The following is a 13,943-nucleotide window of genomic DNA, read 5'->3' as shown; positions in this document are numbered from 1 at the left end:
AAAAAAAATTAACCTCTTGCACAGGACCATTGGGCAAACACCAGGCTTGAAGTGATATAGGTGTATCATATGTTTTTGAAACGCGCTTGAAAATGCGTCAATCAAATTGCAGTTCATTATCAGTTGTTCCCACACTTGGAATGTCAGCAAATCTCAATTCAAGCATGAGATTACTTCTTCAGGTGCTATGTTCTCTAATAACACCACTTTTGGAAACTCTGAATAACAGTATAGCATATCCAGACTAATTATGCCATTTTCTACCATTAATCTGTAATTATAGCCTATTTACATATTAAAAATAATTTTTTTTTACCATTGCACTACCAGTGCTTTTTTTTTTACTTGTTTATTACTAGGGACTATTTTCCTTTTCTACTTCTATGTTCATTGCATATCCTTATCTGCAGTTCTAATCTCTATCTACATGGCCTCATGTTCTTTTAAAATATCAGTTCTTAATAACAGTGTTTGACATATTTTTTAGTTTTTTAATAGGTATCTCTAAGTATATATATACTTATAAAATATATATACACATAAAATATGTTGGAGGCTTTTTATTTTCCACTTAAGGTGTTTTCATTCTTTCCCTCATGGCTGTGGCAGAGTGCTTCTGACAAACAGTTTCCTGAAAAGGCTGAGTAATGTTAAATTTCTTGTTAAATTCTTTTTTTGTTAAATTCTTTTCTTGTTAAATTCTTTTTTTCATGCTGATTCTTAGCATGCACTCACCACATTTCAGGCTTCCCCTTCTGTTTTGTTTTGCCTATACATGGACACACAAAGCAGTTCATGATAATAAAATTGTAGTATCCCTCCAGTATTCCATAGCTCAGTTTTCTTTTACAGCTTCTCCCAGCCTTAAAATGGCAAAAAAAGGAGTTTCCCCCCATTTTTAGTCTTTTTCCTATTGTTGTCTGGTTTCTAATTAAACATTGCGTAGACCTGCACTACATTTTTTGCTAAATAATTTCCAGTCTTTTAGGAAGGCATTGAATGTTCTTCCTGCTTGACTTGGCATATGTCATGCATGTAGCTATTAAACTACATTTTGTTCTTTGCCCCACTTTGAGGTTTGTGTGGTTTTCCTCACATGCTGTATTCTCACATTTCTTTAACTTGGTAAGATAGTTCATTTTCTTTTCCTTATTTTATCTGTGAGCTATTCAACAATGCAAAACCTCTGACTGGGAGAAAAAGTCTAAGGTTCCTGGGTCTGTGATGTTTCAGAAACTTAACTTTTATGTTCCTTTTATTTTTATGTGGCTCTTTGGAAGAGCTAAAATTTCTGCCTGAGCATCCTCTAGTTCTTTGATACATTCCTAGAAAGCTGTGTTGAGTCTTTAGATGTCCCTTCATCCCTTCTTCTGTAGAGAGAGTAATTAAATGAAAAGACTTCAGCATTCCAGCTCAGTTTTTTCTAATTGCTGATGAGTTTCAAGTCTTTCCAGGTAAATTCTAACTGAACTGTGTTCACTTCTGATAATAGTTAGTGACACTCATTGTAGTGTTAAACATTGAGCTTTTCATTGTTTTTACAGTTATTAGGTTTTAGCAGGCATCCAGCTCATAGTCACATTCAAGATGTTGGAAGGATTTAATACCAGCCAATACTGAAAAACAGTGTAAAACCTAATTCAAAATTCTACATGGTCAAAGGGTCAGTTATTTTGTTCACTCACATACCTTTTCTCCTTATAACTCTCCATTATAAAGGTCTGTTCTCTGCGAAATTCCAAGCTTCCCATTTGATCTGCAGCTCAAAAGGCAAGTTCTAAACGTTTGGACAATTGCGCTTTAAATGATAATATTTAATGTCTTCAAATGTATTTGATACTCATCACCCATAAATTTCTAACCTGACAGACTGATTATATTTATCAGCATTTCAGAAAAAGCTCTCTATGTATGCTAACTGTAATGAGTATCATAATGCACTGAAAGTACTTGGTAAGGTCAGTTCTATGTGAGTAAGGCCAGGCTGCTCTTTTGTAGAAAAAGAAATAGAGATAAAAAATACATTAAGTTAAAAATCATTCACCTTGACACCCCATAAAATATTTATGCGTAGTAAATACTTTTACAGAATTAGAAATTAATTTCAAACAATTTCTAAATAGAAGAAGGGTTAAACTCTCCACCTAATTAAACCATAATAAATAAGTCAATCAGCCCTACTTTGGAAGGAAAATACAATATTTTATGTTGTGGGTTATGATGGCTCTGACATCATCAGCAATCTTCATTGAAAACTGCAAGACTGGGCATTAACATTTTTGCATATATGTGGGAGAGACAATGAAACAATATTCTTCCCTTTTCTTCCATCAAAGTGAACTTTGCCTGCAGGCTTGAGCAGAGGGCAGTCAATGCTCAGGAATCACGACACTAAATTTAAGTTTAAAATTAAAATGTTCATCAACACGGAAATCTTCTAACTACCCATCTCATTAACCTGTGAGGTAATTCTAACAGTCAATAAATGAAAATGGGATGTGGTCCTCAGTGGTAAGTTACTTAAACTGAGAGAATTTTCTTTTAGCTAAGAATAACCTTAGAAAGAGTGGATACCAAATTCGATTCAGAAATGAGAAAAATACTCTTGAACCCATCTTGTCATAACTCTACTTTTTCTCCCTTGTGGGCAGTGCAAAACCTGTCTGCTTTTAAATTTTAATTAAAACTTAGATTAGTTATGATCATCTAATCTTTCCTTTGCTCTGCAGTGTCTGATCGCTGTGTATAAGTATCCAAAGTTTAATCTGCTTCTGGTCCTCCCAGATTTGACAGTCTAATTAAGTGCTCAACTTTAGCACTTAGTATATAAGCAATCCCACTTAATGTTTTGATAAGATTTTAGATGAAATTGGTCACTTACCTATTTTGCTGAAATATTCCTGAATAATTTTATTGTTTCATCTTTACTACTGCATTCATCTCCTTTAGGAACCAATAGATTTCCTTCCTGCATTGTGCTAAAAATCTATTTGAAGGCTTAGCCTACCATTGACAGTAAAGCATTACTGGCATTGTTCTGGGGTGTCTTAAAGACATTCCTTCAGTGTGAAAATTAACATATAAAAATATGTCAACATACGAACATTGGTTCTAAGGCTGGTGGTTCGCTGTAAAATCCACTCCATTTTTCTCACCAGGTTATGGTGGCTGAAGGAGGTGTGCAGATATCTCTTTGTTCTTTCTTGCACATGACTTTGCCCTTCTCTCTGTTGTCTCTCTTTACTTTTCCTCTGTAATCCTTCACCTCATCCCAGGTTCCTTGTGACTAGTTGTTTTCCTTTGAACTTTGGGAAGACATGACATTCATGTCTTGTTCTTCGGCCAGCAGCTAAGTGTCACAGAAAGCTGTAGCACAAAGCCTACTGTTTCCAGTTAAGGAGGTAGATCTTGTTCCTTATGCCAGCTTGCTCAATGTGTAGACAGGTGATCCACATTCTGGTAATTGCAGCTGATGTTAAATGGATGGAGATGTTATTTCAATTGCTCTTAGCAGCTCTGTTGAAAGCAGACTTACATTTGCCCCATGGGGGCCAGCTTGACTCAATATAAATAGCTAAGCGTTTGTAGATTTACAAAACTGTTAATCTTCCACCTCTTCACTTCCCATCCCACCTCTCCCATCACATCCCATTCCATTTTCCCTGGCACATCCCATCCCTTTCTTAATGACAGAGACTTTCAAGATGGTTCTTGAAGCACTGTGCCACCCTGGCTTGACCCTGCAGCTGCTGAGCCCACACTGTGAGCTCCCATGGCATGGACAGCCCCAGCTCACACACACAGGCCTCTGCAGCCTCTCTCTCCTGGGGCTCTTTATAAACAGTAGAGAAACAAGCACTTTTAGGGTGCCTAGAAGGAAGTAAATTCAGAAAATTGTAGTATGAAGTGAATCATATCTTTGATTTCACTGACAATATTGCTTTAGCTGTCCATTGACTGGGGAGTCCCTGGCTGACTACCTCTGTCTTTCATTTAGTCACCTAAATTTGGTCCTTTGTGTCTCACTGAGTGCAGTATTTAAGTTCAGCTGTATTCCAGGCCCTGGAGAGATGTTCAGAGGAATTCCCTTGTACTCTAAGGATAAGTACTACTAAGACTACTATTTCAGTAGTCCTATTCAGACTGAATAGAAGCTGAGAAACAATTTCAAATTCCCAGTGCCAGGGTTACTGAAAAAGAAAAAAAAACAAACCAAAAAACAAACCAACTTTGCTGCAGTTTGCTCTGGCCCTTGCTCTTGCAACATTTTAATTATTTTTCTGGAATCCTCTGGGCACACATCAGTTATCCATGTAGCAGCATAAACTAATCAGCACTCAGATTCTGACCTTTGTTGAATAGCAGGGGCTCAGGCAATTTCTAATCCTGCTGTGTTGTTTTGGCATGAACTTCTTTGTTCAACTTATGCTAGAATAGATCCTGGTTTTTTCTTGAACTTCAGTTGGACAGATCATGGTACTGGTCGTTGCCTGACAACTGATGGCATGAACTCATCTTCACTGGAAGAAGTTCTGTTTTTAGCCTTGAGAACATTCTTGTGATCCTATAATTTCACTTATTTTTTTGTACTTCACCACTTTTTTTTTTTTTTTTTGAACTAGGGAAAAGATACCTGTTTGCATGTCTTTCATATTTTAGTGACTCAGTTGTGTAATATTATATTTTTGTGGGGAGAAAAAGCTATTTTATCTTTATAATTTTCACATAAATGCTGTAGAGGCAGATCAGTCAAAATGGCCAAACTGCAGTATTTTCCCTCTTAAAAAGAAAGTGGGTCTGAAATGTCTTTATTTAGTACTCTTTCATTAATTTAAAAATATAGCACCTCTGTTTCTATGTTAGTCATTCTTTGCTAAGGCTATCAATTTTGCTAAAGCATTAATTTTTATAATAAAACCTGCCATTTTAGATGGTTTCACCTCCCCTCTGTTTCACTGAGCAAGATGCAGCTGAGGGTGGGTGATGCTGAGAAGGAAATGACTTTGATTTTCTACTCTTATCTTACAGGAGTATTTTAAGATGTTCCTCTTTATTTTAATTTGTCTTTTTCAAGGATTCAAGAAAAATAGGAGAAAAATACTCATGGAGGATGCTGGAATCAAAATATGCCTGAAAAAAGGTCCTTATTTTCTGGAGGATCTGTGCCAGGACATTGGAAGGATGGGGTGAACTGCCTGTTCCAAACTGAGTTTTGCAACACTATGACCACTTAGGGCTTGAGGGATTGAAGGGCCAGAATTGAGCCACTGGGATTCCTTCCTGGATGGCTGAGCAATAGGCCAGCAAGCTCTTCATTTAATGTGTAACTTCTTGAAAAAGTGTGACAATTTTTTTTCTGGAAAGAAGAGTATTATTAAGTCATCATGGCTTTTTGCTATTATACTTCCAACGACTAGTGGTGTAGACACAGTTTGCATCAAGAACAATGAAGAAATTTATTTTGCACAGGTTTTATTTTATTGATTTTTACAGGTTTGGGTTTTTTTTAATAATTTCCCTTTCAAATTTTTCTCCTACATAAATAATTTCCCAAATGTATGTACTAAAAAGTCTGGGTAGCTGACTCTGTATCCTCTGAAAATGCACTTAGGTGAGTTGGTAAGATGCTTTTACAGGTAATTTCAGATATGAAAATCAGGTATGATATCAGAAACCTGGTGAAACTTTTCGTTTGAACCAGAGCATTTATAACCTTTTCCAAAACATCCATCACTGCATAGATGCTACAGCTTCAGTGGTGCAATGAAGAGCGAGCAGCAGGTGGAGCATGCGTATTGATTTTGTCACTGCAGGCCTTTGAATCCCACAAAGCAGAATTTAAAAAAAATGCAGGAGCCCTGAGAGTAGTGTCACAAGTTCTGAGATGAAGAAAAAATATCCTGAGGCTATTGTACCTCTTATGACTTGTAGTGTGGACTTAGCATTTCCTTCCTGGTGGTACTTGCTGTGTTACTCTATACTCTGAATAATGAATCTTATATTTTACATGTGCTCTTTCAATTTGTGTAGGCTTCATCAGGTGTCTGTGTCTATTTTTGAGAGCAAAAATTACTCATCTGGAATTGAATCACAGATATATACAGAAGAATCAACAATCATTCTCATTACCTGCTTTGCTAGGGTGCTGCTTAATGGATTTAAGTTCAGTATTTCTAGATTCAGTTCTCATATTAAGCATGGTCTGTTGTTGCACAAGTGATATTTACATTCTTTACAACTTATGAAATGCCTACTGCAGCTCCTATAAATATGAGATTTAAGGAACTTTAGATCAAATTACAGTGCATCCTTCATTCCCAGGCTGTGGAATTGCTCAGCTTTGTTTTATTGAGTTAGTTAGGCAATAAAAAGTCAGTCACTGCAGAGTGTGTGTATGTTTGTAGGCTGCTGTATGTTGGGAGGAAGCTTCATTTGATCAGTGGGTTGGCTGTAGCTGGGCCATGCACAGTGAGAGAGCTACACGTGTTCATTCCATCAGGATTGGCCTCACACAACACCAGTTAAGGTTACATGGCTCTTTGTGCCAGGAATTAGCTTGCAAGTTGTAGCTTTAAGACTGTGAAAATTACATTCTCAACCTCAGCAATCATTTTCATTAGCCTCTGTATCTATTTGCATTGTTTACAAGTTAAAGATGAAGGGTGAACCTTTGGCCATTTCCTTCCATTGTCCATCATTGCATCCAGCATTTCCAATATTGAGCATTGTGAACTTGACCTGCAGTAGGGTTCTTCAAAAGAAGTCCTTGAGTTCCTTGAGTGACTCATTTCTGTTTGGCTTCCCTATGGGGTTCAGAACAGAATCCAACTTGTTTTTATGTCTTGGCAAAGCTGGGAAGAGACTTTGTCAGATGATACCTGGAAGATGTAAAAAGCACAGTCCCATCATGTAGCTGGCTTCTTTTTGCTTCAGATGAGTCTGAAATAAGCTTTCATTGACATTGCCCCATGGCAACAAAACACCATTAGGGTTTTGTAAACAAATGTAAACATGTAAACAAATATTTACATTTGTCCTGCCCTTCCCAGTTAAGCCATTAGATCCACTAACACATTTCTGCAGACTGAAATAAAAGGTCCAGAAGCGATTGTCTGGCTTAGCCAGCTAACAAGTCTGGATAAGTGCAAAAACCCATTGCTCTGGGCTGGTAAATGACAAAGTGCAGTGTTAGCTCACTCAGGTGATTCATCCAGCTGAACATCCTTCTCTGACAGTGATTGGTAGCAGATGCTTTGTGGTGTGTTTCAGAAATGTAAGACACCGAGAAAGTATAGAATAAGCTTTTCCCTTGTATCACTTCTGAAACTCAGATTTTTTAGGCACTTCACAATTCTTGCATTTTACTAAGAAAAAACTAGTTGTAATACATAGAAGCAACTAAAAGCTGCCATTAAAGCAAAGAAGTTATGATGTGCTGAAATAGGAGGAAAGATGAGCAATAATTACATCTTGTCAGCACAGGGCTCCCTTAAAAGTGCTTAATAGAACCGTGATAGTCAGACTCCAAAATTCAGTCTCTAAATATTAGTGACATTTTTTTGGAATACTGTCTTTCCTCAAGGAAAAGACGGTATTGTTATTCATACAGATTCTTGAGTCCTCTCAAGAAAATGATACAGCACATTTTTGGAATGGCTGTTCTGTTTTCCATTAAAATAACTTTTAAAATAGTTAATAGTTTTCTCTTTTGGCCAGGGATCCCAGAGTTCATTGTGAACAACCTCTTGGCAGCCCTCAAAGGAGCCTAAATTATTCTAAAGTAGAGTGACAGCTGGAAAAAGTTGTACATTTCCAAGGACAAACTACACTGGTGCCAGAGCCCAGGGAGAGCTACTCCTCCACTTTCTACACCAGAGGACACTTTCTCCTTAATTGTAATTACTGCAGGATGATGTAAATGAAACCTGGATCTAGTATTTTTATCCTAATGTGGGTTTTTATGCCAATCAGGAGTAAAGATTGGTTTCCTTCATAAATTAAACTAACTGGTTTCTGGAAGGTTTGTAAGTGGTGATACACACAGTAGGAGCATGTTTCATAGGAGACTTGCTTTAGGTTTGCACAGTAATAGACCATTGGGCCACTGTCCCAGCATCACTTTTTGAGACATCACATAGCTATATCCACTGTATCTTCTGGGTCCTTCCTTTGGCTGTATCACCACTGATTCTCATTATGAATTTTTCATACATTCTATGTTTGTGCTTTTAATGGAAAAGGAAAACACCAGCACCTTCTGGATTGGGCAGGGAAACAGATGAACTGACTTCACTGAAAGGATGATGATGATGTGGAAAAGTACAGGAAAGTTAAGAGCGGAATGGAATCTGCCATGGACCCGTTCCAAATCCTGTTTTGGCAGCCCGAGATTAACTGTGATCCAGCTGTGGAAAGGACCCAATTATTTGCCCCTTAATCTTTTGCAAACTAAGTTCCTGGAAGCTGCATTCCATCTGCCTTGAAATCTGTGTCTTGGCTTATTTTTCACTAAGAAACTCTGCAGCCTCAAAGGATGGACAGCTTTGGGATTCAGAGTGACTGTGCCATATGATACATCATTGGAATGTTAGAAAAGCTGTTTCTTTATGAACAGTATACTTACTAGATAATCTAATAGGTTCATTTACCCTTTAATTTCTTACATTGCTGTTAATTAGTATCAAATTCTGGCTGCATTGAAACACTGCTTTTGGCCCCATTTTCCATTGCTGAGTCTGGGATTGAGCTTAATTTTTAATGTTCTGTAGTGAATTTTCATTACACTAGAAAAAAAAGTATTTTTTACTACACCAAAAAATAGGATTGTTTTTAGTTTTCTATATTTTTTCTTTATGAAATCAATGACAAGGCTGATGTTTAGGATTAATTTTGGAAGTATTTGGTAGCAGAAAAGCAGGGTTGTGAGCCTGCCAGAAAAAGTCTGCCAGCGAACTCCACATGCTGTCCCACAATGGTTTAAGCAGGATCTGGGCTGTGTCTCCCTTACCTAAATTCTATCTGTGGTCATTTCTAAGGCATGTTAATTTGGACAAGATGCCTTTTTAAGAAACTTTTTTGGTTGCCCATTAAAACTCTCTATAAAGCTGGTTACCTGTAGGAAACATAGATTGGTAACAGGTGCTCTTCTCGAACTGTTTTTAGCAGTTTTTTGCCCAATGAATTTTTGAAGAAGAGCCCACATAGGAGCAAGACTTGCTGGGAGTGTGCTGTGCCTCCCTTCTGCTTGGAGAAATGGTAGAGAAGGTGGCATCAATTAATTTGATGCTGTCCACAGCAGGGCAGGCACATCTGGAAGGGAGACACTTTGTGCTGAGGAGTGTTAAGGGTCTTTCTCCCTTATTCACAGAGATGTCAAAAATGTTCCAGGATCTCATAAAAACATGTTGCCAGGCAAATAATGCAGAACTGAATTAGTTTGACTATTTTGCTTCTGTGTTCCTGTTGAAGAAGCAGGTTCATCTAAATGAGGCAGCATAAACATGAAGCAGAGTGTTTGGACTTAATGTTACAATTTATGAAAAAAATCTTAACTGTCAAAGACTTAAAAGGTTCAGCATCTGCTGTATCATATTCTGCCAGCCTCTGTGGAGGAATCAGGGCAGCATTTTCCAGAAAAGCAGCAATAAGATAAAAGCACAAGTGAAGTTAGAATCTCTCCTTTATATTTAGAAAGTTTGCACTGAAGGCTAACAGATAATTGAGTGTATTTATCCCAATTTTAAGACTTCCCACCATTTAAAATTTTTTTGTTTGGTTGGTTGTTTTTGGGTTTTTTTTTCATATTACAGTAAAATCTGAGCACCTTTTAATTTTCAGTATTTGTGTTCTATATCTCTGGTAGATAAAGAATTAATCTTATCCTCATTTCACAGATGGGACATGGAAGGACTAAAGGGTCAGGTTCACAGAGATATGTAAATATTTATAGTTCCGTTGATTTCAGTAGCAAGTCCCCCACCTACATAAGATGCTTAAATATGTTTTTGGTCACGGACCTTGGTGATTAGCTGGCATTTTACAGGAAATCAGTAGTGACACAGGGATTTGAACTCTTTAGTGTTCTTTGAGTTCATCTTTTTTTGCTGTGTGCTTGCTGAGATTATGTGAAGTCTAAGCCTTCCATTCTCACCAAGCTGGTTTTAGCATAATGGGACAGAGGTAGAGAAAGCTGCTTTGATAGCTGTTTGCCTTGGGCATTATAAAACAGAATTGACTTTAAAAAGGCATTTACAAGTGACCTAGTGATTTCTGGGAGATGGGCACTGCTGTTGGATCAAAAGCTAGAGGAGATACAGCTTCAGGACAGAACTAAAATCTCTCTGTACTGCTAAAAGAATCAGTATCAGAAGAACTGCAGGGAGGGGGTGAGGGGAAATCAGAGTAGGTAAAAGTGATAATTTCTGAATATTTATAACCTCTTTTGTTCTGTCCCACAATTGAAAACAAAGGAGGTGGAGCCTGTGTTCATAATTAAACTCTAATTCTCCAGGTCAGAGGGTAAGGCGACCTGTCTGCACTATCTGCTTTTCAGGCCGACATATGGTGTGATTGATATTGGCTCTAGAGGGGTCCTCATACAGCTGGAATGCTGGGGATGTGAATGTGATATCAGTTCCCTAGGGAGAGCTGTAAATTTAACATTGGGGGATAAAGTGAATATAGTATCAATAAAAAGATATTGCTGCTATTTTTGTCACCTGTGCACTGACACTCACAGCATTGGCAATAACATGCAGGTCAAAACACCTTCCAAAATGTGATGAAGAACTTACTCTGTTCTTCAGTTTCACCACTGGGGAACACAGATCTGATTTGAAAATAAATAAGTAAGGTCTCTTTCTTCTGCTTTGATGTAAGAGCTGTTGATAAGGCAACAAAGGTTACTTGAGTTAATTCTGGAGAGTAATGTAAATACCAAAGTGTAGGATAATGGGATAATTGTATTGATAGTTACAGTAAGGGTATTTTCTTCTCCTGCATGAAAAAAAGTCTTTTCTGTGTTAAATATAAAAAGGAAGATTAAAGGAAAGGCTGTTTAAAAAACAATGTAGAAGAAACAGTGGGAAAATGATAGAAAAAGCTGCCTGCCATCAAATGTTAAGACCTCTGAGTTCAAAAAGGTAGTACATGATGCAGGCTCACTGATTTAAATTGAGGTTGGATTGGTCCTAAGAACAGCTTTTTTTGTTGTCCTTTTCATCTTGAAGTATAAGGCTATAATTACTTATTTGGCATCTACATTTTTATAGGTCTTTGATTCCTGTGGAGAACACAGTTGTGAAAAGCAAAGCAGACATTTTTTGGTTTCAATTAGGCAGATTATTATTATTTTTTTAATCAAAAGTGGTGAGTGAAAAAATTAAACTAATAAATTCCAAATAATAGAATTTTAATTATTTTAACCAAACTCTGCAGTATTGTCATATTGTTAGAAGCTCCTCTGGCAGACTTTACGTTGTTTGCTGCAGAATAGGCTCAGTACAGGCAGATTCTGGAGAACCTACAACTTCAGAGACCACAAAGAGCATCTTTAGGGCTTCAGAGGCCCTAAAGAGCATCAGTGCAGCACTTGGAAACTCTGGAACAATGTGGGTTGGTGCATGGACAGTAATTTTGCTATGGCAGGAGCCCTACAGGGATGAGGAAAGGGTGGTATGTCTTTGCATGCACAATTCATTCTGTCAGGACTTAAACATACAGCTTTAGGCAAGAATTTTAGATACCTCAAGTCTGCTACCTACAAAGGCATTTTTCTCAGTTTAATCAGTTCTGTACTTTCCAAATGATTGGTGATAGGAAATCAGTAGGTTATACCTGGGGTTTCTGGCTGATTTTTCCTTCCATCAAAAGTCCAGAAAACGGAGAACTTATCTAGGGATTTTAATGGTGGAAATTCAATACTGCAGCCTCATTACCATTCTGTTATGGATTCCTTTCATCCGATATCTTGATATTACCACTTAGAGCAGTAAAATGGTTTCAATTTATTAAACTAAGTGTTTAGTTGGAGAAAATCAAAAGTGCATGCTAATGTCACTGTATTGACAACCCTTCATCCTCACTGTGGAGCTGCCTGTATTTATGTTACCATTCCACGTGAGCTTCTCGAAGCATTGGAGGCTGAAGCCATAGTGAAGACATTTCTGTCAGATCTCTGCTGCTTAATTAGGCAATGTTGCTTTCAACAGTCCTGCTCGATGGTTGTACTCTTAAAATACCAGGCTTTTCCATGGACCTGTGTACATTGTGACTTGTGTAACACGGTCTCCAGCCTGAGTATTTATGAAAATTCAGTGTATAGATATTCAGAATGATTTAGAAAGTCTCCAGTTAGAAAACTGGCAGTATAGAGAGTTTTGATTTGCCTGGTTTTGAAACATGTTTGCACATGTTTTCTAGAAATAAAATATATATGTTGCTAACTAATAGACTGAGGCTTGATTGACAGACCAAAATATTTTTAATTGCAAATCCTAAATCTAATTTAAATCTCATTTCATCTGTTCTAAAGAAGCTTGACTGATTAAAGACATTTAATTTCACTGTCATGCAATGGATATGATTTTAGTGCCACCTTTCTTTTAACTGGCTTTTCAATGCCAGCAGTGCAAGTGACGCCTGTAGACTGGAAGGGAGACAGAGTTATAGAGCCTGAGTAAAAAATTTCAGTGTATTACCCACAAATAGAAAAGATAAAAGTTAAAAAATTAAACAGATTGGTCCTTGTCTCCTTTAAAAATACACTTTGAAACTAACTCAGAATAAGTTATTATCATGAAGCATGAATGTCAACATCTATCAGAAGAACAACTGTGTTAGGGTCATGCTAGGCATGAATGCAGCTCTTTTATTTCTGGGTTAACAGACTTCGATTTACTGCAGGTGATCTGGGTTTCCTTATTGTCATATAATTTGGGCAGTATGAAAGAAGTTATTGTTCAGATCTCTTTGAGTGAGGTATACTTTGGAGAAAGGAGTAATGTTGTAGTAGCTGAGATACTTGATAAAAAGCAGCCAAGTTTCTGACATGTCAGCCTTTCTTCTAAAATAAATAGGGGAGGGGAACAGGCACCGGAGTTGGAGTGATGTGCCCCTAGGTGGGGACATACTGTCAAGGCATTGAAGGAACTGTGCATTCCTGTTTTCCCTGCACTATTGTTTTGTGGGTGAGGTTTTAGCCAGTAATGTTGACAGTCTGGCAGAAGTCATATGAATATTTCTGGGGAAGAAGGAATGTCTCTGTTTAAGTGTTAGGGGAAAAAAACCCAAAAAACCAGCAACTTTCTTTACATGGAATTCTGTATATGGAATAAAAATGCAAGTTTCAAATTGATCAGATAAATGCACTGTTTCACCTAAATCTGTGTACTTTGATTGTTCAGGGAGGTGAGAAAATGCCTATTCCTTTTGTTTTATCAAAGCCTGTACCTCATTTTTGACAGTGTCATATGTGAAGGAGACTTTGGAGGTTCTGTAGATTCTTTAATTTGGGCATTTCCCCCTCCTGTGGCAACTGGCTCTGAAAAAGTGCTGCAGGGCAGGCGTCTTCTACTTTGCAAAGGAAGTCTCTTGTTCCTGTTTGAGAGAACCTTGAATACCTTTATATTTACTCAAACAAATACCCTTTGTTAGTCTCCTACCAGAATCATCGAGTCAGGTTTCAGTGAATTCCTCTCAATTATTTATTTACCTGATGTGACTTTGCTGCTTGTTTTTTTTTAAACATAGCATTGCAAGGGTGACCATTGCCTGCCCATTGCATTCATTCAGCTCAGTGGTTCATTAAGTTTTGAATTTTGACAAAAAGCCAAGGTCTGAAATACCATCAGTGTATACATTTGGTGGCTGGCTCAAGGAGAGCTCCCAAGTGGATACCCCTACAGAGGGTTTGCTTGATGTGTTTGGCTGGGTGATACAGATAT

The 13,943-nt window shown here is 37.5% G+C and overlaps 1 protein-coding gene across 1 annotated transcript in view; it reads left to right on the top strand.

Moving 5' to 3' along the window:
- The window catches only part of PTPRN2 (protein tyrosine phosphatase receptor type N2), a 633,980-nt gene that overhangs the window by 168,380 nt on the left and 451,657 nt on the right, over positions 1-13,943 (top strand). The gene's annotated exons all lie outside the window — the stretch shown is intronic.

Source organism: Motacilla alba, chromosome 2 (assembly GCF_015832195.1).
Source record: "Motacilla alba alba isolate MOTALB_02 chromosome 2, Motacilla_alba_V1.0_pri, whole genome shotgun sequence".
Taxonomy (NCBI): domain Eukaryota; kingdom Metazoa; phylum Chordata; class Aves; order Passeriformes; family Motacillidae; genus Motacilla; species Motacilla alba.
Note: the sequence above shows the minus strand (reverse complement) of the source record. Positions and strands in the feature narration are given on the sequence as shown.